This window comes from Aedes albopictus, chromosome 2, assembly GCF_035046485.1.
Source record: "Aedes albopictus strain Foshan chromosome 2, AalbF5, whole genome shotgun sequence".
In the NCBI taxonomy this organism is placed as follows: domain Eukaryota; kingdom Metazoa; phylum Arthropoda; class Insecta; order Diptera; family Culicidae; genus Aedes; species Aedes albopictus.
In genome coordinates this window covers 406,822,478-406,845,469 of record NC_085137.1, presented here as the reverse complement: position 1 = coordinate 406,845,469, position 22,992 = coordinate 406,822,478, and the positions used below count along the sequence as shown (strand labels likewise).

The window sequence follows — 22,992 nt, the reverse complement described above, 5'->3', positions numbered from 1 at the left end:
ATTTCCATACAAAATGGCAGGTAAACATCTATGGAAAGTTAATACATAACAAAAGGCCTTTAAATTATTGTTAAAGTTTTCAAAACTGTGTTTTTATAGAGGCATGTCTTGTTATGTATTTTTCAAAAATGGGTGATACTTGATCCCCCTTTGAACACATGGTTTATTTAAAGGGAAAATAATTCCAGAGTCTTCCTATTCGTTTTCTTTTCGAGTTTTTTTTGTATTTTAGATGAATATGGAGAGTTTGAAATTGTAAGATTCCCCTAAATTTTTAAGGATATGTCGTATTTTCAAAATGGGGAGACTTGATCCCCCTTTTCTTGGTTTGTACTAAAGTTATAATTATCTGATACATGTTATCGTTGAATAGACTAGAATTCCAAGTAAATAGATGCTTCCGAATAGAATTTTATTTTTCACATGCATAATGTGTGTGTAATCCCCGAGGGATCAAGTCTGCCCATGTCATTGTTGTGTATACTAAGCTGAATTATTTAAAGTATGCTAACAACAGCCTTATTTAGGTAAATAAGTTTGAAAGTATTTTATTTAAACTATGTGCTGTGAAATTTTGACACGATTTGGTTCAATTTTCACAAAGTTATTGAGATTTTTCGGAATCGCCTAAAAGATTTCTGAAGGACTGAAAACAAACCATCAGCCGTTAAAAAATAATGCAATGTACAATCGAAATCACTTGTAGCCAAAACATGGTCGTTTGTCCAGGAGTAGTTTTGAAAAAAATATGCTAAAAGAAAAATGTTTTTGATTCCGAGCAAATATGGGGGGAACAAGTCTCCCCAGGGATCAAGTCTCCTCAGTCTCCCCTACCGCATAAAGGAAGAGGAGTATCGATGAATATGTCATACCGAGGCGCAAGTTACCAGAGAACAGAATGCTATGTGGAGATTTACGAAATTGCCAATGGTGTGCGGCGGAAAACGGTGCCGTCAAGACGTCTCCCATCATTTGCACTGCTTGGTACAAATTAAGCGAACGGTTTGCAAAAATATGTATTTTCTCTGACAGCCAAGCGGCACTTAAGTCGCTTAATAACTACACTTGTAACTCAAAGCTAGTGTGGGAATGCATTCTGGCTTTGAAAAACTTATCCATACGCAATCGAGTCTACCTATATTGGATCCCAGGACATACGGATCTAGAGGGAAACGAGATTGCTGATGAGCTAGCCAGGAATGGATCTAATGAAAGGTTCATTGGCCCTGAGCCCTTCTGCGGGATCTCAGACTGCTCTGTAAAAATGGAACTGAACAAATATATGGTCAGTCAAATCACATCAAACTGGAATGCACTTCCCCATACGAGCCAATCCAAAAGGCTCGTAACGATAAACCCCAAGAAAACCCAACAACTATTAGGTCTCAACAAAAGGGATCTCAACATCTACACCGGTCTAATAACTGGACACTGCCCCTGCAGATACCATCTACAAAAGATCGGAGCAATCCAAACCTCAAATTGCCGCTTCTGTGACGAGGAGAGGGAAACATCAGAACACATCCTCTGCAATTGCAATGCACTCACCCAACGTAGATTCAAAGTTCTCAGCAAGCCCTTTTTAGGGCCTGCTGACATATGCATCTTATCTCCCAAGGACGTGGTTGGCTTCATAAAGTTAGTCTCGCCAGAATGTGGGAGTCACATACTGTAACTCAGGATCTCTATTCATCAATAAAAGATGGTCTTGAATTCAGTCGATACCAAGGTATCTCAGTGACAAACATGTTACTGAGATAACTTGCGTACCTCACAGCAAAAGGGTATATCACAATAGTTCTAAAATCTGGACGCAGTGATCTTCACCCGACAAACGAGAGAAGCGAACGGATTAGGCATAAATTACCAAAGAAAAATCGCGAGTCTACCTATGGTAGATGAGGTTGCAAGAGGCATAGAACGAACACCAATTATAGAGGAGTGACACTCATTAACCCGTTTAACCCCTGGTAAAAAATATAATTTCCATAAAATCGCTAAAAGCCCAGGCTTGTTAGAGATCACAGTCATTCGAACCTTTTCGTCGATATTCGGCCTCCTTTGACTCCAACATTCGCAACACAAGCAATCAAACTACCGTACGAAACAACAATGTCAAACGAATGCACTTCACCACGATTGCGTCTTCTGAAGACGTTTCGGTTTTTGTTATTCCTGTCTTCTTCGATAATGAGACCTGTATTGGCCATGTATGTGTCGTATTCAATGCAACATGCAAGAATAAACTAATATTAACATTCATAATCGAAATTGGTTGAAATTCTATGCGAAAAGCTAGAATTAGACAAATGTCATCGTGTCATACGGCATTGATTTGACTCCTTCTTATGTTTATTGATCTTCGTTCTACCGCTCGTGTTGTGTGTAAGAGGTAGCGGTCGCGCTCGAACGAAACAAAGCAAGCTGACACCCGACCGCGGCAACGAAACGAAGGTAGTGAAAAGTGTCGAATGTTTACAAGACTGTAAAAGCCCATTTCTCAACCAAATTTTAGCAAATTTCGTACACCATTTCGCTAGCTACTCTACGTTTTAAAATATGTGAGGGTCACTGGGAGTTCCACCAGGAATTGGAATTTTTTGGGAGATTCATTCTAGGTTTTACCTCTAAAAGATACTCTTGTAATTCATGCCACGAGTTCTTTCAGATATCCCTTCTGAAATTCTCAAGGAGTTCGTCGGGGGTTTTCTACCGAAGTGCCTACGAGAATGATTACTACCTCAAGCACTTTTTTCTGAGGTTCCCTCAGAAGTTCTTCCTGGGATTCTTCCAAAAGTTGTTTGTGGGATTTCATTAAGAATTCTTTCTTACAATTGACTTTACAGTTGCACTAACGTAAGAACTACACGACACACACAATACGCGACGCGACACAAGACAACACTTATCGTTCTTACAATCGTCAAGAAAAGATTTAAAAAATTACCTTTTGTCGACCGGTTTGGGGCGAGATCTAGCCCATCTTCAGGACAATGTCAGTCGGACATTGTCCTGAAGATGGGCTAGATCTCGCCCGAAACCGGTCGACAAAAGGTAATTTTTTGAATCTTTTCTTGACGATTGTAAGAACGATAAGTGTTGTCTTGTGTCGCGTCGCGTATTGTGTGATTCCTTCTTAGATTAGTTAAAGATTTCCTCTGGCATTTTTTCAGGAAATCCATCTAGAATTGCGCACCAAATACTTGAAGGACAAGGTTGTGTGAAACCATAGATGGCCGCCACAATGGCCGTCTATAAATTCAGTCATAACTTTAAGAACACAAATCTGATTGACATTGAGTAACATTTTCAGCCTGCTTTGTTTGATTCGTGCTCACAAAAACGTGAGGTGAGGCAAAATACAGAATTTGGTAAGTGAACGCAAGGGACGTTCACCTTAAGACCGAAAAACCCTACTTCTGATATTCGCCCGGCCATTTCTCCAGATGTTTCTTCTGGGACTCCCGAGCTGGAAGCTCTTTGTGAGCTTATTATAGGTCTTCCCTCTGGAATTCATAATCAAACTTGTGCTAGATTCTCTCCAGAAGTTTTAAAGAAATTTTCCAGTATTTCTAAGGCCGACTCTTAATCTCCTTTTTTTATCTGTTCAACTACCCTAAAATTTACAATTGCAAAACATTTAGGATCAACCCCAAAATAGAAATCAGTGGGAATAGCTCTATTCTCGTCATTTTCTCCTGATTACAAGCTATTATTTTTAACATTAAAGAAGTTACACTCGTTGGACAGGTAGACTTGAGGTTAGGAAACTTGAGTATTTCCTGCAAGATATCCTAGAAGTTTTTTCGGAGAATCATTCAGTAGTTCATTCTGGGAATCCTCCATGGCATTCTTCTGGCTATCCTCCAGGAGTTTCTTTCGGAACTCTAGAAGTTCCTTCCAAAAATCCACCAAATTTCTTCTGGGAGCTCTTCTGGACTCTTTCTTCTGGTATCCTTCCAGGAGTTCTCGCTAGGAATCTTCGAGAAGTACTTTCTGGAAATCCTACAGAAGTTCCTGGTAAGTTTTTTTCTATGAATTCTACAGGAGTTCTTTGTGCGATTTCTCCAAGGAGTTGTTTGAAAGACGCGGACACCGTCTTCAGCCAGAGGCTGTACAGACTGAATGAAACTTAACACTAGACAAGGGACACACGAACCATGCACCAGTGGATGCGGAGAAGAAACTATTCTCACGAAAAGTTTCATCGCCCGGAGCGGGAATCGAAGCCTCACCCCATAGCATGGTGCGATTAGAAGCTTGGTGACCCTAACCACACGGCTACGAGGCTCCACGAGGGTTTCTCCAAGGAGTTCCTTCTAGAGTTTCTTATAGGAATGTTTCTTGCAGATTTTGTATTTGGAGTCTTACAAGAATTCCTTCTGGATAAATCCCCAAATTGAATTCTTATGTTACTCCTCAGAAGGAATTCTGGATGGAGTACCTGACAGAACGATTGCAGAAATCCAATAAAAAAAACTTCTGAAAGAAGTCCTGTGGAAATTCCCAGAAGGAATCCATTGGCGATCAAATGTGAGATTAAGTATCGCAAAATTTTCAACTTTGGAATCAAAAATAACATATTTGTGGTCAATACATTGCATGAAAGTGAGGAGAATCTGCAATAATTTCACTTTTCTTCCATTTGTATCATTAGTAATTCAGTCTAGGGTTCGAAATTCACTGTTTTAGAAAAGCGCCACCTGCGCAATTTAGCTTTGCGTTTCATCGTCAATAAAGGAATAGTGGGGAATCAACAGAAGGCGATTGTGTTGTTCTTGGCTGTGCATGCATCACTCCTGTAGGGGTGAGTATGGCAGCATAATCGATCGCGTTCGCTATTGTCTCGAGTGAAAAACAAAACAATAGATGCGCGGGTGTTTAGTGTTCAGTATTGTGTTGTTCTTTGCTGAGTATTGTGTTGTTCTTTACAGAGAAGAACATTAATCAAGACAATTAGATGATCGGCATTGAACCACAAAAAACCCCACAACAATTGGTGAGATCTTTCCAATATTATTTATTGAAAAATATTTCTATTTCAGTATATTTACTTTATAACTGCATATAAGTTGAAAATTCGCTATTTTCAACATCCTTTCATCTATTGGAAGATGCTTCAGTTCTGGGCTCTTTCTAAGTTGATGAAGGGATTTATAAATGCTTGCAAGGACTTGGCCAGGTGTGTGGAGCTGAGTGAATCTATGACATTGTAGATAGTAGCGACATCAGCAATGTCAATGGAAATATTCAACTTTGCAACTCCATCCAAGATTTGTGCAAGTATTCATGCTATGCTATGCTATGCTAGTGGGGAATCAACAGAAGGCATTCGTGAAGGAATTCCTGTCGCAATCTCAAGCAGCAATTCTGTGGGAAACACCTCAGATATAATTCCTGTAGTAATCCCTAAAAGGAGTTGAAGCAATCCTCAGAAGGAATTCCTGCTGAAATATTTTCTGGATAAAATCACAGCAAGAAATTACGAAGGAAACCCCAGATGTAGAACCAAAGTTCTTGGAGCATTCCTCGGACAGAATTTCGGGAAAAACCCTCATTAGAAATTCTTGGAGGAATCCAATGAATAAATTCCTGTAGGAATCCCTAAAATGAATTCCTGGATGGATTCCCAGGAAGAGTTTCCGGAGAATCTCCAGCATCAGGAATTCCTAAAGGAATCCTATGTGACATTCCTGAAATAACCTACAGATGGAGATCCTGAAATAATCTGGAAGAATTATCAGAAGAAAGTCTTGGAGGAATCCCAAGCGGGAACTCCTGATGCAATCTCCAATTGCAGTTGTTTTAGGAATCCCCAGAAGCAACATCGCCTAACAAAAAAGCGCTAAAAGGAAAAGGAAAATCAAACGGCTCCGGGTGATTCGAATGTCCAAAGTGAAATTGTTCTGCGCATTCTCCGATAATCAAGTCCGATCTTAATTATTTTAATGATTCCTCGAACAGATTTAGCATGGGATTCCTCATGCCGTTCTATTAATGACACTTTCTGAACACAAAACAGTATTCTTAAGGTCATAGACACAAGACATTTATCCTAGAAATCATTTCCCTCACGCTTTTACCCTTGGTAATTCCTCCAGAAGTATTTTCGATCGATTCCCCTAACAAATCCTATCAGAGATTATTTTGTTGGATTATCCGAAGATTCATCTAAAAAATGTTTTCAGGGGCTTCCTTAAAAACTCCTGCTAGGAATTCTGCGCAGAAATCAATATCTGTAGAAATTCTTTCATATATTTTTGTCTATTAATGCCAATGGAAGATTTGCCTAGAGGAGGATACTAAAACCACACTATTACGAAATATTCAACCAGCATTTCTAAAAGGAACTTTTAAACAGCTTGCCAGGGGTTCACGCGTTTCGACGAAAAACATTAGTAATTATGTGCAAATGAGTTGGTGAGCTCGTTTTATGCTATTATTAAACTGACGACGATCTTACAGTTGAGGTTGAAATACGTATCTGTCATAGGATGCAAACACAGTTGAAATTGAATGGAACAGTATTTAACTCGATTTTCTTTTAGGTTCTTCCAGAGAGTCCACTAACACGCCTAGGTTTATCATAATATTAGAACAATAATTGGAAGTAATTTCAGCCTGTAATTCTGATATTTTGACGCGTTTGTCGACTACCATTCCCAATACTATATTAGTAGGCTGACCAGATTTGTCCCGTTTAAATACGGGACACATTTCGGAAAGTCAACAAAAAGCAAATCAATGTCCAAAGACAGAACTGTATGTTGTTAATAATGCTATTTCAGTTGGAAAGAACGAATAATTGAGTCAAAAACGTTAACTATACTCCAGTGACGAGTGTTTGAAAATTTTGTTGTCCCGTTAAATACGGGAAGGATGGTCAGCCTATATATTAGGCAAATTTTTTGTCGTGATCCACGAATTCTTACTACATATATAAATTTCCATGTGTTTCAAGTCATCAAAATCAATGTTTGACATTCGTAGAATATACGAATTAACCGACTTGGTAGCATAACGAACAATCCTCCGTGCAGCCCAGCCAACTTTCAACCCAATTCCATGATGTGTAAATTAACTTCAGACACAGAAAGTAGAAATGCATAACGGTTAGCAACAGCGGCTCAGAAAAAGCAGCAGCAACCGAGCATTCCTTTCTCAAGGACACACACTTCAAGCCGAACAGCCTGCGAGCGAATGGGGTACATTATGCGGGACAGGGCTCTTTGTGGAGGCATCCCCGAACAAGGTTCACCACCCCTATCCCCGAAAATGACTGCGAAATTTTCCCGATTTTCCTACCGTTCCCCGTTGACGACGCCTTCAGGTATTGGTTCCGGAAGAATCTGCCGGACCTGCTGCTTCCATTTTGTATGCCTAGGAGTTGCTTCCGTTTGTCGGAACACAGCACAGCAGCACAAGAGGTGTCACTAGCTCTTTTTTCATTCCTCTCCACTCAAACTCGACTGACTCCACTCTTGTACAATGTATATTATATTCAGCACCAGCAGCCTCTCCTCCACATCGGCAGCAGCGGTTCCAGTGAACCGAACTGTCAAAGTTGTGTAGCCGTCTGCTGTCTTCGATTCATACAAACGATTAAACTCACTGCCACTAGCGCACCAGCTCGCTTCCAAATAGGCGTTCACACACAAACACTTGCACGAGCAACACTGAAAAAAGTTCCACAAAGGAAACTGAACACACTTTTTTGCTGTGCCTTTTAGGCCCCCTTCTTGGACCTCCAGCCAACCTCTAGAGCCCCGCACAACACTTCTCACCTCTTCTCCTCACCCGTCAATCCACTTTTCGTGTGCTGCTTCTCGTCGAATCTGTCGTTGAGTGGGGCAGCGAAAAAAAAAATCTTCTCGCAATTCCACATCACTTTTTCCAATAAACTCGACTCGCCATATTTGCTTCAGCTGATGATGGTTTTCTTCATAGCGAATTTCTAGGTTAGGTTCACCTCACTGGTAGTAATGCTGCGATGGGTCTCGTCGTTCACGTCACACCACACTAACGGGGGGCTACTTTGGGGCTCACTTTCTTCACTTTCTCCTAACTATGGAAACCCAACGACCCAGAGCGCGACTTGTTCCAAAGTGTTCCCTACGACGGCGACGACGACTACTACACGACTGCACCGGGACTCCGAAGAAGGACTTGCTACTGCTACTGCTGCTGCTGCTCGACGACGAAAAGGAAGACAAAAGGAAGGTCCACCGTCGTCGCTGTCGTTCCCGCATCGTCTTCTGCTGCGTTCGAGCAACACAGGAAAAAGAGATCCAAGTGTGGAGTGGACCGAGCGAGAGACCATCAGGCAGCCCCTTTCGCGATCATCATCATTCATGGTCCGTCGTCGTCGTCGTCGTCGAATCACCTGAATGGGTTGGAGCGAGAGGGAGCACATCAATAAGGGAGTATGCCGTCCCGTTCCGTTGCATGGGCTGGGATAGCGATGGCACCAATACCGTGAAACCATGGACTGGTGTGCGAATGAAATTCATTGATTATCTGCGCAGTTGTGTGCGTGAGATGGGGCGCACAGAGCAGGTCCGACGAGGGGTCGCTCGATGTGCTGGCAAGCTGTGGCTGTTTATTGCGTATTTCTAATTGATGGTATGGTCTTTTATGTTTGGACCATATCAGGAAGAAGTATACGAGTAAATGATTCTTATTGGTTGCTTCCGATATTGATGATAAGTATGAGATAACATAGAACGAACTCACCAATTCAGTATAAATAATCAGGATATTTCAAGTACTTCAGAAGCTCCATGTCAGTTTGAATGGATTTGTCAAAAACTAACAGTGCCCATTGATCATCGAAACGGATCAGTGAACATGCTTGATCACTTAAGGACGAGGTTGCTAGAGATCAAAGATGGCCGGCAGTATGGCACTCACTAGCTCCCTTCCTCCTCCTTCCCCTAGCCCAAACTAACGACGGATGCGGAGGTTGATGAATAAATCCTTCAAATAAAGTTGACTTACCTGCCTGAAATGTACTTAAATAACTACTTGAGGTAGCTTATTAAATTTCCTATCCATGGAGTTGGAGTACTTCACAATAGTCGCCACTATTCTTCAAATTCGTGCCAAAATGTAGCACTCAGAACACTTTTTTCATTGGCGAGCGCGTTGCACATTTTTTTTTTCAAATGATGAATAAATTCACTTTTAAACTCACCAGCACCGTCAAAATTTAATGATATGGAGGAAACTGTCTCCTTTTTCATTTAATGCACTATTTGTCGCCGGAAATTCGCGTATTATCCACTTTTTTGTCCAAAAACCGAAATAATTTCGTTCGCGGTAAAAAAACAACTCAAGAGCGTACCGTAAAACCGAGTGGTGTTGTTCAGCGCAGCCTGTGATTTATTTGATCGCTGTCAGAGTTTTCGAAGAAAAATCAATTTCTTCATCATTTATTATTTCATGTAGTTTTAGAAAACTGATTCAACATTCACGCCAAAGATGTCAAAGTGCTACAGAGCAGTTTGTTTGCTGTTTATGCATCGGTTTTGGAATTTATTAATATCACCCCGTATCACGGTAGAACGACTAGATAGAAGCGCACGAGAACAAAGGAAAGAATTGTCAAAAACGTAAATATAACGGCGCACAGTGCGATAAGTGTGTTCAATGCTGGACAACAAGAAGTATTTATAAATGTTTGAGAATATTTTTGGGAGCTAGTTGCGCCAGTGAGCCTACGAAACCAAAACGGAGTATTTAAAAGTTCTAACATGTAAAACTACTAATTACTAATTTATCACGTTTAGTTTGGCAGAGATTTTGTTACCTTTTTTTGGACAAGATATACCACACTGTGCGCTGCTTAGTTTGTTTGGTTCGAGTGGGTGGTTGGGAGGGTGGCGCAAAAGAAGAATTACATGTTTGTTATGATCTCTAGGGAGCTTCACCTTAAAATAGTGCAAAACTGAAAGCTGAAGTTCTTATCTCTAGGATAATTTGCGTGATATCGAATGTCTCACTTGGAACGGTTCGTAGATTTTCAAGGGACCACAGACGATGGTTGATTATATACAAACTTGGGATTGATAGTAATACAACTTTTGTAACGGCTGTAGATATTAGATTCCCAAAAAGACAAAATTCTGCAAGAAATCCGGAATAACTACGAATCGGTCAGTGATGATGAAAGCAAAAACCAGCAGTTGCTGAACTTTCAGCAATAGTTTGCTGGGTTCCAGCACAACTTGATGCCCTATCAGCATAAATTGCTGGAGAAAAATGTGCTGCAATTCAGCTATGTGTTGCTGAACGCATTCAGCATGGCAAAAACCAGTAAAATTTGCTGTTTACCTTACAAAAATATTTAGGGTGTACCATCAATGTATTTCGGTTATCTGGGTTTCAATCGACCCTGATTGATATCTCGTTCAACTTCTTCCAAGAAATTGCTTAATTTCACCCATATCAGTCATTTCAAAATTTTCCGAAAGTTGTGTTTTGATTCGTTAGACTTCTTCGATATTGTTTGTCATCAGCAAAATGTCATCCACTTACAGCAATAAATTTACAATGACATCTCCATTTCGTTTCCAGTACCAACAGCAATCACAGATAAACAGACGTAACACCTAGGACATTTTTTGTTAAAATTCATCGCCCAGTTTACACTACCATCACCTGGTGGAAATGTTTCACGAAACACTGTGTTGTGCAATATCGTGAAAAGAAAGCGCTAGTGTGAAACGTCAAACGCAAAGAAAAACGATGCGCACGCCTCTGGTTGTGAGCGCCACTACTATGAAGATTTAAAATGATTGTTAAAAGCGTGGTCGAGGGAAATTTCGCAAATTTCGTCTGTTTGTTTGTGCAGCAATCATAATTTGTGCGTTTGAATCTCAAACTCAGCATCATTCCAGCTTCGTAACGCCTGCTTGAGTCCATAAAGCGATGTCTGTAGGCGGCATACCTAAGTTCGATTTCCTTTTTCGAATCCACCTGGCTGGTTTAAATAAATTTCGTCCTTCAAATTTCCATTCAAAAACGCTATTTTCGCGTCCATTTGGTGTATGATGTACTTGAAATGGTTCGCAATACTCAGCATGATTCGGAACGTCGCATTCCAAGCCACTGGAGCATAGGTTTCGGTGTAATCGTAATTCTTCTTCTGTGAGTATCCTTTGGCAAAGAGACGTGCTTTATATCGCTGAATATTTCCATCATCGTCACGTTTAGCACGGAATACCCATTTGCTTTCCACGATGTTCTTTCCTTCAGGCCTGGGTTCTAGTTTCCACGTTGTTTTTTTTTAAGCTCTGTACTGCCCATGATCGCATATCAGTCCCATCTTTGCTGGGTTTCCTATTCATATGGGACAATTATGCGATTATAGGCAGTGTAGTTCACTTTCGATTGCTGCGTTTCCATCGCTTCCAATCGTCCCTCTTCTTCAATTTGGCAATACTACTAGGAATATCTCCTACAAAAGCTTGGGCATTTAAGGCATAGGCCGTCGATGTTTCCACACTGCTATATGACACGTGATAATCATTCAGCCAGACGGGTGAGTTTGCAATACGTTTCGTTACGGGGTGGTCGCTGAATGTTACATCCATTACATGAGTTTTTGTATGTCTCGGGCCTTCACTAGCATCCTCAATGACATCACCAGAATTTCCAACCGGTTCATCAACTTCGGTTCGGTTTTCATTTCGAGTTTGAGTTTTATCGGCTTGCTCGTTGTTGTTTGGTTTGCAGGCTGCTATTCCATGTCCTTCTCTAGTTCAAAAAATTCTTCCAAACCATCGTCAACATAGGTTGAGCCTGTTATTAATTTCCTACTGCTCTCATGGATGATAACATCTCGGTTCACAAAAACTTTCCTTCTCCGCGGATCCCATATTCTGTAGCCATTGGACGCATATCCTACCATACAGTTCTTCTCGGATCTGGAATTCAACTTTCCTCTGCAATGCATCGGTACGTTTACACCAAATATTCTCACTCTCAGGTTATCTTTGTCCGGCTACCTGTTGTACCATACTTCATACGGGGTTTGATGGATTATGATTTGACAAATAGGCTGCAGTCAAGACGGCTTCTCCCCATAAACTTTTTGGTAATCCAGCGTCAAACTTCATCGAGCGGGCTTTGTCCAGTAGGGTCCTGTTCATACGTTCCGCAATTCCATTTTGCTGGGGGTATACGGAGCTTTGAATTCTATGGAAATTCCTTGTCCACGGCAAATCGTATATTCACCACCATTGTCCCATCGTATCCTCGCTATCTTCACGCCAAAAGAGCTGTAATCTTCGCATTGTATTCTTGAAAACATTCCAACATTCCGTCCTTGCTTTTCAGTAAATACACCACGGTCAAATGACTGAATTTATCGATAAACGTAACGAAGAATCTCTTGGCGTGTAGGGTCCACTAACGTCGCTACGTACCAGCTCCCCAGTATAGATAGTAGAGTAAACATAGATCCGTGATGATGAATCCGTTGTATCCAAACGAACTGTCAAAATCTGTATCCAAACGAACTGTCAAAATCTGTATCCAAACGAGCATGACGTCACGATTTGGACAACATCAATGGAGCGCATGACGTCATATTCAACCGTCACACTCTTGAAAATTACTACTTACACGCTTGAAATATTTTAGTCAGCGGTGTCCGCGGATCTATGTTTACTCTTCTATCTATACCCAGTATCCTTGACGATCGTTGTCCTTCACACCACTTCCAAATGGTTGACGAGCTTGTTTTCCAATCAGACACACTTCGCACGGTTTTTGTTTGATTCCTACCGATGGCCATGCTGAGGAAATCTTCCTTCCATCTACTTCTACACAGGTCCGAATAGTTCCAGCATACTTGGCGAATGACTATTGGCCACTTTTTGCAACAGCGATTGTTATCTTCGGAGAACTACGGTGTAGTTCTTCGAAAAAGCTTCTTTCTTTCACCACATGGTCAGATGCTCCTGAGTCCAGAAACCACTGAAAAGAGTCGTTGGTCTTCTCCGTAACTTCTACAGCTAGCTCTGGTTTGCAGGGCGCAATGAAGGCAATATCGTTAGCTCGATCAGTAACACAGTTTACATTTGCTCATTCTTATCGTGTTTCGTTAAACTTTGAATACTCAAGTGGCATTCCGCAAGCATTCGTTATCTTCGCTTTGCATTCCGAGCGCTTGTGCCCGACTCTTCCACAGTTGTAGCACTTGAACGAAAACCTCTTTCCAGCAAACGCAGATTCCGAGCCAGGTTCTTCGCCGAGACAATCATTTTTCACAAAACGCTTCGCTTCTTCTTCCAGCAAACGATTCTTGGCAAAATCCTTCTCAAATGTCATTGTTTCCAACGCCGTGCATAGACCGTCGTATTGTTCCGATCAGAAGTTGAGTGATAGCATCATTTTTTTTTTTAATTTTGGCGCCAGTCATCTTCAGTCCTCGCAAAAGTTTGTGGAACTCCAACAAATGATTCTGTATGCTTGTATCACTCCTGAACTTCAGCAAACCAAGTCTTCTCCGGTACTACAAACGGTTAGCGAGAACTCGACGTTGGAAAGTTCCTTGCAGGCTATTCCTTGCTTTGAATGAGAAGGTTGTGGTTTTAATAACGTCTTTATTCAGTAACGGTTGGAATGGACTTCTGCACGAATTTATGCTGGCCTGCTTACTCTTACAGAAAATTTTGACGTCTTAGCAGTGCCACTTCGCTTAAACGTCAAATATTCTGAGAGAGTGAGCAGGCCAGCATAAATTCGTGCAGAAACCATACACACTTAATTTGGAATACCGTGTTCGGTAAATTTTTGACGAAAATAGAACAGCCGTATACAGCTATACTGCATTGTTTACCTTTTGCACCATGTTTTGACAGTTGGTGTACTGAGCCTCAGTAAAATCGATTACCGAAGCTTCCGAAATAGTTCTGCTGTTCTATTTTCGTCAAAAAAGTGCTGAACAGGCAATTCAGGATTGAGTGTGTAAGAATGGATAGAAAAGTAGTTGTCACTACATTTACATTTTCCGGTTGCTGTGATCAACATAAAGCAGAAAGCTGTTGATATTGAGAGATGTAGCTTTAGAAAAACAACCAAAATAATCCGGGTAATTTTTGCCCAGCAGTTCATGATACGCCGTCACAGTGCAACGAAGAAATCTTTCTCTGTGGTGGTTGTTTAACCCTAAAAGGGATACCTGGGGTCCATTGGACCCCAGGCGCCTTCCAGAGCTCGTCTTTGATGGAACACACTCAGTGAGGTGACGAGACTGAGGCCATGAAACCCTTTTAGGGTTAACACAATGTTTCGTATGCAGAAAATCCACGCACACATTTGCCCGCATCATTCCAAGGAAGAAGATAACTATTTGTTTACAATATACCGACGGGAAAAAGCAATTTAGTTCAATAACTGGGCAACTTTTGCTGCATTCTGGAGCAGTGAAATTCAACTTTGAAATGCCACAGAGCTTTTGTTGGTTGTGAATTGATGGACAGTTCAACAAATGCATCTGGCGAAGTAAAAATTGTATGGTGATGAAGAACAATTCGGCTAGCTGCTGCCTTGGTGCTATTGCGTTTGACAAACGCAAAACGAAAAAAAAAATGTGAAGTCGTAAGTAAAGTGAAATTTAAACGTAAAATTTTGCGTAATTATTCGATTTCCAGTGCTATAGGGGCTGGTTATAGATAGTCTACATCTTTTAAATTCCATCTAATAAGTCATTGGTAAAGTTAAGTTGGAACATAGTTAATAACACAGCGTAACAAAAAAATACTTTTTGTCTGTCTCAAGAGCAAACTTTTGTGTCTCCGAAGGATTTTGGGCCGCTGAATCCGAATCCGGGCTCAGATTTGCTCTAACACGTCACAATTTTGAGCTATACCTCAATTTATAGGGCAAAATATGCGATTTTGGGCTTTTTTGACAGCAAGTCCTTATGCAAGGAAATATTTTTTTAAGCAATCAAAAGGTTAATTGGTCAATTATGTTAGGTACGATATTTCCCATACAAGTCACCCTCCAAAAGTTGCATGCAAGTTTTCATACTAACTTAAAATGCTAAAATCTATCAAATTTGATTAGGGTAAACGAAATATTTTGCATGTGTCGTTAATTTAGATGTTAATTCAAGACCAACAATTGAAAAGGCCTCAACAACATTTTGTAAACAAACATGTTTCTATCGACTTGAGGCCTTTTGAACTCCACCCACACACCTCACCACCACTAACAGAAAGCGCAAACAACAAGCTTTCTGATAGTGGTGGTGAGATGCGTGGGTGGATCTCAGAAGGCCTCAAGTCGACAGAAACGTGTTTGTTTACGCAATGTTGATGTGGCCTTTTCAATTGTTGGTCTGGAATTGACCATTTAACCTTTTGATTGCTTAAAAAAAATATTTCCTTGCTTAATGGCTTGCTGTCAAAAAAGCCCAAAATCGCATATTTTGCGCTATAAATTAAGGTATAGCTCAAAATTGTGACGTGTTAGAGCAAATCTGAGCCCGGATTCGGATTCAGCGGCCCAAAATCCTTCGGAGACACATAAGTTTGCTCTTGAGACAAAAAAATGTTGCGCTGTGTAATTGGCTATTTTCTATCTGATATGACGGGAATTAGCGCACATGACGAAGTAAATGTCTATCCCAGAAACTCTGTAGAATTTCTGCAGAAACAGTATCTCGCAATTGTTATCAGCCTGGGGCCCGTGGCGTAGTTAGCTGCACATTCGCTTCATAAACGGATGATCATGGGATTGATTCCAAGTCTCGATACTTTCAATCATGACAACTCTTGGCTGATATCGATCTGCAATGGCAAGTATTTGTCCATGTGTAATGAGGCCTTAAGAAGTTTCACGATTCCCGAATTTGATTTTTTTATTCCTCTTCTATGTTCAAACGCAACATCCATCTCTTCCTGATATAAATTCATTTTAATGAGCTTTAATTAACATTAATCATTGAATTTTCCGACCACAAAAAAAAATCTTCCCGAAACACAAATCGTTCCATCATCACTCCCCTCAGCACTCGCTTCGATCATCGTTTTGGTTGGACGGTCGGTCGGTCGATTATTCCTCCACCGCACACACATCATTTCGAAAGCCAGCTGTCGAAAAGAGATCGATACTCACAGGTCTCTCTCGTTTCTGCTCCACCTGATTCTCTACTGGCCTCCTATCTCTCTCTATCGCTCTCACCGAATCCTCCGAGCGCAACTTTCTCATTCACACCCGTGTACCAGTTTTTCGTGTTCTTCTTTGATTTCCAATTTACATTTTCCTCGTCTCGCCGTTCGCCTCGCACCTCTCCATTCCCCTTTTGCCCGGAACTCACCTCCTTTCATACACCTCGAAAACCTTCCAAACCAAAAAGTCATGATTTTGGCCACCACCCCCACGTCGTCAATCCCTTTCGTCCGCTTTGGTGACCATCTTCATATCGTCGTCATCGTCATAATCATCATCCATACACATTAAAGTTCGTCATTTATCCCAAACATCGTCACCGCCGAACGGCAGCAGCAGCAGCAGCAGCGATCATCCTCCAACTATTATACACTGTGTGGTGTCCTCCGCTCGCTCCCTCTTGCCATCGTCAACCGAGTGTCCCCTTCTTGCAACTCCTTCCTTCAGCCAGCCGCAGCACTTGTGCCAGCTGCCTATGGGTAGATTCCCCCTTTGCATCTCGCGAGCAGCGCACACAGTGCACCCCTCGTCACAGTCGTCAGAAACAGCCACAGTAGAGCACACTGTGGATCGCGAGACGAAATTACGTGACAAAAGTTGAAGTTGAAAAGTTGAAGTCGAAAAATGAATCCCCGGAGAGATTAGCACGAGCTAGACAGATCTCCTGAAACCTTTACGCAGTTTCCTAAACTGTCCATCGTCGCTTGATCAATCTAGTGAGCTTCCCGGAGAAGCCGGTCTCATCCACGATTTTCCATAGCTCTCTGCGGTGGATACTACCGTACGCCGCCTTGAAGTCGATGAACAGGTGGTGCGTTGGAACCTGGAATTCGCGGCATTTTGGAGGTTTGCCACACGATGAAGATCTGGTCCATTGTCGAGCGGCCTTCAACGAAACTGGCTTGATAACTTCCCACAAACTCGTTTACTTTGGTTGAAAGCCGACAGATGATGATCTGGGGTAGCACTTAGCGCCTAGGCGGCATTCAGAATTTTGATCGCTCGGAAGTTCGCAACCTTTCTTGTAGTTGTAGACAAATGCCCCTTCCTGCTGGAAGCTGGGTAGCTTCTTGAACTCCTCTTCAAGTGAGAGTTGGCTCGTTTTTGGTCCCTGTTGTAACTGACGTATTTACTTCTACCACTGCTTTGATCCTTCATGTCTGCACCTCACACACCATTTAGGTGTTCGTCGTAGTACTGCTTCCATCTTTCGATCACCTCACGTTCGTCCGTCAAGATGCTATCGTCCTTATCCCTACACATTTCGGCTCACGGCACGAATCCTTTGCGAGATGTGTCGAGCTTTTGCTAGAAGTTCCTTGTTCCTTGTGAACAGTACAGCAGTTCAATTTGTTCGCATTCCGCTTCTTCCGGAGGGTCTGCTGTGCTGCACATTCTGCCGGGTCCCGTGCTGCAGCATGACCGCCCTTGTTGCTACGAAGGAAATAAAAATTTTACTCATTTATTTAAGTTGTTTGAAAATAGTCGTGAGCTCAGTCGCGATTTGACGATTTCTGACCCACAGTGACCAACAGCAGCAGCAGCAACTTCTGGTGGATTACATATTATTATAGCAAACGTTCGTACCGAGTCAGAGCAGCCGAATATATGTACACACAGTGCATGTGTGCTGCTGCAATTGTATAGCCTCCGACTCCGGCACCGAGCACCGCGAGTGCTCGAGCAGCGGCATCGAAAAACTATACCAAACTAGAGAGGTATACAACTATACACAGCACACTCGTGCTGTGCCACCTAGTAACGCTGGGCTGCCGCCGCGCCGGTGTGTGCGAATCTTCATCGAATTGCTCTCCTCCTGCTGGCTCTATTGCTGCGGCCGCTTCCATCATCATCATCTAGCTAGCTAGCTAGCTAGCTAGCTCGCTGACCGACCGTCCATCGTCGAAGTCGTCGTTTCTGCTCGTCGGTCGGTCGGTCGGTCGGTCCAAAACCATTTACAATTTTTGTTGCTTAGGAGAAAAATCGCCTTATTTCCGCTGGTGCCCCAGACCCCAGTCCCCCGCGCCACTGCTTGTTGTTCCATATGTGAGAAGCCGCTCAGCCGGTAAAGGTTTTAGCGAAAAAAGAGGTGCACCGCCGCCGCTTACAAAATTCGCTTAGCGCTCCCGAGCGAACGCTTAGCCTGTGGTAGGTTTAAGTGATTTGAGTAGAATTAAACAAATCATTTTTGAAAACTGTATTAAGGAATTGTAGTTTCATTCACTAAAGTAGGCTGGACATTTTAGGGGTATGCCTAAACTTGAAAACCAAAGTGCAAATCCATCCGAAACTACTAAAACCAGCAGTTGGAGTAGGCTGGCAGAAGGAGCACTCTGTTAGTATGGACGGTCTCCTTATGTTGCAATGGATCGGCATCGTTTGGTGAGCTCGTTTCATATTACTTCCTAGCTTATAGAATCTATAAGCTAGATGATTTTTCGTCTAAATTGTATCTATGTTGTCAATAAGTGGATTCATTAAACAACGTAAATAGCTGCGTAAGCCATGATTTTCTGCTTTTGGGAATGTTTCATAAAATTGCATTGGAGATCGCAACGTTTACGCTGGAAAATATTTTACGCAGTGGTTTACGCTGTTTAATGAACCGCTTTGATGTTTATTTTAAAACAAAATCGGTACATGATTCACTATCCTTATTAGGGTAACTCTCGCTGAGACCGTCCCACTATTTACACCATGTCTTCAAACATGTTTAAGGTGAAGATATGACGAAGCCACAGCTCGAATTTTCATGAGCACAAATCTGAAGAACCGAAAGTCGGTTTGTACTGAAAAGTTGATCGATTGGTTACCCGCTGGTAGTGACCAATCGATCAACTTTTCTGCGCAAACTGACATTCTGTTCATCAGATTTTTGCTCTTGAAAATTCGAGCTGCGGCTTCGTCATATCTTCACGTTAAGGTAGCGATTCTCTGAAAGTCACCCCCAAAAAAGTAAGAAAAATGCATTTGGTTTATCAATTTGATGAACCCCCCGTCAGTTAGAGTCACAACCATTTTTGCGGACCCCTCGATTTTGATCAATTGTTGGCTAATACAAAAGTTTCTCTAAAAACCACCTCATAACAAAATGTTGTTGAAAAGAGGAAAGATAGAGCTACTATTTACAGTTATAAAAAGTTGGGTCGGCCATATTGATTTTGGCCGCCATCTTGGATTTTTATACCAAAACTGTTTTTTCACCATGTTGGCAACCGCCGATTTTCAAAATGTTTGCGTCAATCGAAAGCGGGGACATTTTTAAACAACACATCAAAAATTTAGATATGTATCTTTTTCCTATCAAAACTTATCTGCACTTTTGTTAATCATGACACGCCATATACCATGATCCCGTGCGGCTTCCTATATATCATTGAAAGGCACGTTGTCAAAGGCACCTTCGATATCTAAGAAAACACCCAAACAAGATTGCTTTTGAGCGAATGCTTTCTCGATAACGTAAACAACCTTGTGTAAAAGAGTCACAGTGGACTTACCAGATTGGTAGGCATGTTGGTTCACATGAAGAGGCACGTTGGCCAGATGAACGTCACGGATGTGAACGCATGATCCACAATGCGTTCTAAGCATTTCAGAAGAAAAGAGATCAAACTAATAGGTCTGAAACTCTTTGCTTCTTCATACGACGCACGCCCCACTTTCGGAATGAACTTCACAGTAATATCATAGACTTAATAGTTGGTACCGTGAGGTCGCCATTCACCGCTCATTTAACGGCATTTTCGTAAAGTATATGACATTAAAAATCGACGTTTGCGAATATTGCACTTTAATTTACGTTAACAGCTCAACAATTATGTTGTGATTATAGAAAAAATATAAAACGATTGTAAAATATGTTTACAACCGAAAAAACAAAAATTCAAATGTGTTATCTCTTGGCTCCTATTACCGCTCATGTATCCATTCACCGCTCATAATGGATCCATTCACCGCTCACTGGATTATTTTTTCATGGAATCGCAGAAACTATTTATTTATAAAAGCCAAATAACTTTTATTTACCAAAGTATTGATGATTCATGACGTTCAGTTCAACCTGTTTTGTCAAAATGGAATCTTAAACGGGTTTTTCCTGTTGGATATTTCTTCCGCTGTTTGCCCTGAACAGTTCCCATGTTGTCCTGCAGCGCAGTGTGAGAAATATTTTTTGAGAACGTGATTTCAGGTATACCCATATAAAAACATGGTGAAATGAAAGTTTTTTAATGTGGCAGCATGTTACATTCACTTTTGTTACTATACTTTACTAACATTTGACCATTTTTGTATGATTAACCCAAAATGAGCGGCGAATGGGGCATGAGCGGTGAATGGCGACCTCACGGTAATATCCCGCCAGGATTTGGGAATATACCCTGTAGCAAAACTGCAAACAAGTATTTTTTCAAAACATGTTTGAAATAATCAAATTCCTTCTGAAGCAAAATACGATAAATCCCATCTGCTCCAGGAGATTTGAAAGGTGCAAAGCTATTAAGTATCCACTCAATCGATTCTATAGTTACAATGCTCCGAGCCGAGGCCAGGGAATCATAACTACAAGAAAAGACATCAGGTTCATCCGAAGATATATCGTCGTCGTTGAAAGTATTGTATGCGCGTATTTGTAGTTCTTTGTTGCATATTATTTAGTTTTAAGTACAGTTTGTACAGTGTTTCACTGAAGACAAGGTTGAATAAATAAACAAATAAACAAATATAATATCCACACATCCAGTGAAGTGTGCGCTGAATAAGCATTCCAGAACTTCCTCATCAGAGGAAGCCAGATCGCCATTCGGCAAACGAAGTTCGTTCACTCGGAAATCCTTAGATTTCGTAAGGATTTTGTTTAACCGACTGACTTTACTCAAACTGGAAACATTTGTACAAAGGTTTTTCTGGTTTTTCCAGCCGGATCGTTCAGCAGACCGGAGAGCTTTCTCGTAGGCCTTGCGAGCCAACCTGAAAGCCTCCGAACCAGCCGAACGTCGTCTGTTCAAACTCTTTCTACATTGTTTCCTGAGTTTCGCCAGATCAGAGTTCCACCAAGGGTGATCTTCACAGACCGTAGAGGGCATGCTTCTTCAAAAGCTTCCATGACGAAGGTCGTTGTAGTATCAATGGCATCATCTAAATCACTTGGAGTGTCAATGGATGGTGAGTATCCATGAAATTTGACCGCAACCAAATCAGTAAAAAGATCCCAGTTTGTTGACCGGGGATTCCTGAAACGCAATGTTTGCGAAGTAACATTTAAATGTTCAAAAAAGATGTAGCGATGGTCAGATAAAGATTCTTTATCTGACACATGCCGATTGGTCAGCTCGTGACTAATTCTGCTAGAGCAAAGCGTTATGTCTAACACTTCCTCTCTAGCAGATACCATGAAGGTTGGGCGGTTGCCTATGTTAAGTAACGCAAGATCTGTACTACTTAAGTACTACATCAAACTGGAACGTTCCGAGGTGTTGTACGGGATTTCAGTGGCGTTCCAGGGGCTTTAGTGAATTTAATGAACGTTTAATGAATGAGTTTTACGGGGATGTTTCAAGGGGTTTCAGGAGTGTACCAGGAGTTTTGAAGGGGTTTCGGGAGTGTTTCAAGGAGTTTCATGAGCGTTTCAAGGGGTTTCACAAGTGTACGTTTTTCAAGGGGTTTCAGGGGTGTTCCACGGGATTTCAGAGACGTTCCAGAAGTTTTCAAACAGCTCAGGGCCGTTCCAACAGTTTCAGTGGTGTTCCAGGGGTTTCAAAGAGTTTCATGGACGTTCCAGGGGTGTTTCAAAGGGTTTCAGGGGCGTTACAGGCAACCCGATATTGTGATCCCGAGAAACCCGATAGGATTTGTTTTATTCTCCAGGGGTTTTAATGAGTTTAATGTGATGTTTCAAGGGAATTCAGGAACGCATTAGGAGTTTTCAAGGGGTTTCAGGGAGTTTAATAAGATGTTTCAAGCGATTTCAGAAACGTACCAAGGTCTTTTCAAGGCGTTTAAATAGCGTTCCAAGGGTTTTCCAGGGAGTTTCATGGGCGTTTCAAGGGTTTTCAGTTGCGTATGAGTTTTCCATAAGGTGTTTCATGAGATTTCAGAGACGTTCCAAGGGTTTTCCAAGGGTTCTGGGCCGTTCCAAGGGTTTCAGGCAGTTTCCCATTTATCATGTGTACATAAATGTGACAGCGAATCTCCCACCAAATAGTCTCCTAGCTCATCAAAATGGCAGTGTGTTGCGCTGGAAACTCTGTAGGTATTCAAGGCGAAAAACAACTTCTTGGTAACGAATAACCTCAACAACTTTTTTTCCGTATACAACTCAGGTGTCTGGTTGCTCTATACGATACAACTAAAGACTATCAATGGAAAGGTTGGGGATTCAATTCTCGTTCGTTTTTAAAGTTTTTGTCATGAAATTTTCCAATCAAACTAGTGCATGAGACGAAGCACATGAGACGACACATGAGAAAACTGAGCACAACTTTCAGGCTCAAACTGCACAGTGCTCCTGGGAGCTCACTTGCAATGCGGCTGTGCTGAGACAAGAGCACGTGCACATCAAATCTCATTGCAGGGGTGTTACAGCAGGTTTCAAAGGGCTTTAGGAGTTCCCAAAAGATTTCATGATGGAACAGGGCGTTACAGATTTTTTTAAATGTATTCCAGAGGCTTTCAAGGGGTTCCAGGGGCGTTCCAGGTGATTTAAGTGACGTCCCAGGGGTTTCATGATTGTTCCAGGGGGTTTTGAGGGATTTTTTTTAGGGATTTTATCCCAAGGTGTTTGAAGGCGAACCAGGGGTATTTCTA

At 41.7% G+C, this 22,992-nt stretch overlaps 1 protein-coding gene across 5 annotated transcripts in view; it reads right to left on the bottom strand.

The window, feature by feature from the left end:
• The window catches only part of LOC109409609 (phosphatidylinositol 3-kinase regulatory subunit alpha), a 146,467-nt gene that overhangs the window by 109,251 nt on the left and 14,224 nt on the right, over window positions 1-22,992 (bottom strand). The window contains exons 1-3 of one of the 5 annotated variants that reach the window (XM_062853383.1): window positions 9,930-10,077; window positions 7,785-8,858; window positions 7,306-7,583 (exon numbers count right to left, since the gene is read on the bottom strand). The exons of 3 other annotated variants lie outside the window; for them this stretch is intronic. The gene's annotated coding sequence lies outside the window, so the exon portion shown is untranslated. Of the gene's footprint in view, window positions 1-7,305; window positions 7,584-7,784; window positions 8,859-9,929; window positions 10,078-22,992 lie in introns of those variants that run through there. One more of the 5 variants, XM_062853386.1, reaches the window with a different exon arrangement.